Consider the following 2,087-nt stretch of genomic DNA (forward strand, 5'->3'; position numbering starts at 1 on the left):
ATGATCATTATTTTTTTTTTCTCTCACCCAGATCAGCTAGAATTGCAGCACCAGTCGCCTGTACGAAAGTTTATTTTGCTCTCCTGCTTAAATGTAAATACGCGGCTTTAGCGATGCACGCCTCATGCCAAGGTTGTGAATCCTCATTGGAAAAAAAAAAAGACAAAAAGATAGAAAGTTAAGAAAATGGAAGAAATGATTGTGATTTATCGGCTGCAGACTAATTGCAGATTATACGTCACGGGTCGGTAAAGGTGGTGTTTTGATTTTGTTTCGTGGTATGTTGAGGTTTGTTATGAATCATGCTTCTGAGGCGTTTAAAGGATAACCTTGGAGACTGTGATTTATTCTGTAATTAAATGCAGACATCTCAAAACTCATCTTGCAATTCGTACGCCCTTCCGCTGTATAAGTTGCACCTGCGCAGTGATTGAAAGATCAAAGAACCCAAGTCACGTTCGTAATCTCTGTTCTGCGCTGTAGGCCTAGTCTCGCATAATACTATAATAGTTTTTTCGTTTTCCCCTAGCTATTTCAGATAACTTTCGGAAAACAGTGCATGCACATCCAATAAATGAACTACACTTGTTTGCTGTATTTAAGATGAGTACTTTTTTGTACACTTCTAAATGTATATGCCTTGTTGGCTCCTGTAGTCTAATATTAACTGTTTTTACAATCATAAGTCACCGTATGCCTCCAGATCTTTAAATACTATGTCACATCATTATGTTAAAATCTAAAGTAACGAGGTAGGTCTCTGTAACACCCCATTTGACAATTTATGAAGTAACATAGATCATATTACACTTTGTTACCTTAAGAATCATTCATAGCAAAGGACATCTTTTTGAAATAACCGATGGGTATGACTATTTTCGTCTGTAATATGATATCTGAGCAAAGGGAATCCATCATTCATAATATTTGATGTGGCAATAATAAGTGCAGTTGTGGTAGTCCATACATTTTCGAAGAATTGTTGATACGGAGCGCTTTTGCCGGAAGGATTGTTATGTGCAATTAGAAGTCAATGTTTTGGTGTTTGTTTGTATTTTTGTTAATCATGACGCCAACAGGGAATAAAGCATATTTTTTTTTTCTTTTTGATACCGTAGTAACATTTACTGTATGAATCAAACACCAACTGGCTATGATGTAAAGTGGCAAAATTACTCTTGCAAAGGCTAATTGCAATGTATGTTTATATGGAAAAAAAAGTAGCAAAACATACAAGGGTCCGTTGAAAGAGACTACTGAAAGGCAACACTCACTGAGCAGTCTCGGCAAATGGAGAGGTCAGTCACGTGAGTCACGCGAGACGGTAAGGAGAAAGACCACCACCCCACTCACCCTCCGTTTCTAGCCCTCCACCCATCTCCCTGCCTACCATGATGCATGTGCTCATCGTCACGTGATCGAGATACAACTCAAAGTGAAAAACGAACTTAGCGAATTTTTGTATGTCGACTCCTTTTGGTTAGTCAGTCGAACGCAAGACATCATATCCGAGCCGAGTCCAGTTTTCGTCAAATCTTCGGCCACGAGAGACGCAGAGTTCAATCAGTGCGACTGCGCAGCGGGACAGGAGCAGCACGGGAGTGCCTGTGTCTCCGTGATCACCGCCGCTCTATCTGGAAAGTGAAGTGTGCCTTTTTCATTTTGTTTTTCACCCATCAGGTTGTGCGTGCGTGACATTTCGGACGAATATCATACCGATCACATGCGACTCACCCGTAACACGGCGATTGAAGAGAAGGTCCGAGCAGGGAGGCAGTCTGCGAGCAATGGTGACAAGAGTCGAGGATTCATTATAGACTTCTGCACTTCATCATTGCACCCAGTTCACCGCTAGCGGCTTTGTAGATTTCAAAAATGTGGAATATAACGATTTGAGATAAGGAGAACGTTGGGTGGGTACTGCCAGCCGTCTTTTTGATATTTCATGTGAGGGGAACAACCCATGATGGAAACACACCTGACGTAGAGTGCGGAGGAGATATCCACCCTACTCAGCCACCACGGCGTCGCCCTCCGTTCTCGTCGAGTCCGCTCCTTCCGGTGTCACCGTCGATAATCAGGTCAAT

Source organism: Diadema setosum, chromosome 14 (genome assembly GCF_964275005.1).
Source record: "Diadema setosum chromosome 14, eeDiaSeto1, whole genome shotgun sequence".
Taxonomy (NCBI): Eukaryota; Metazoa; Echinodermata; class Echinoidea; order Diadematoida; family Diadematidae; genus Diadema; species Diadema setosum.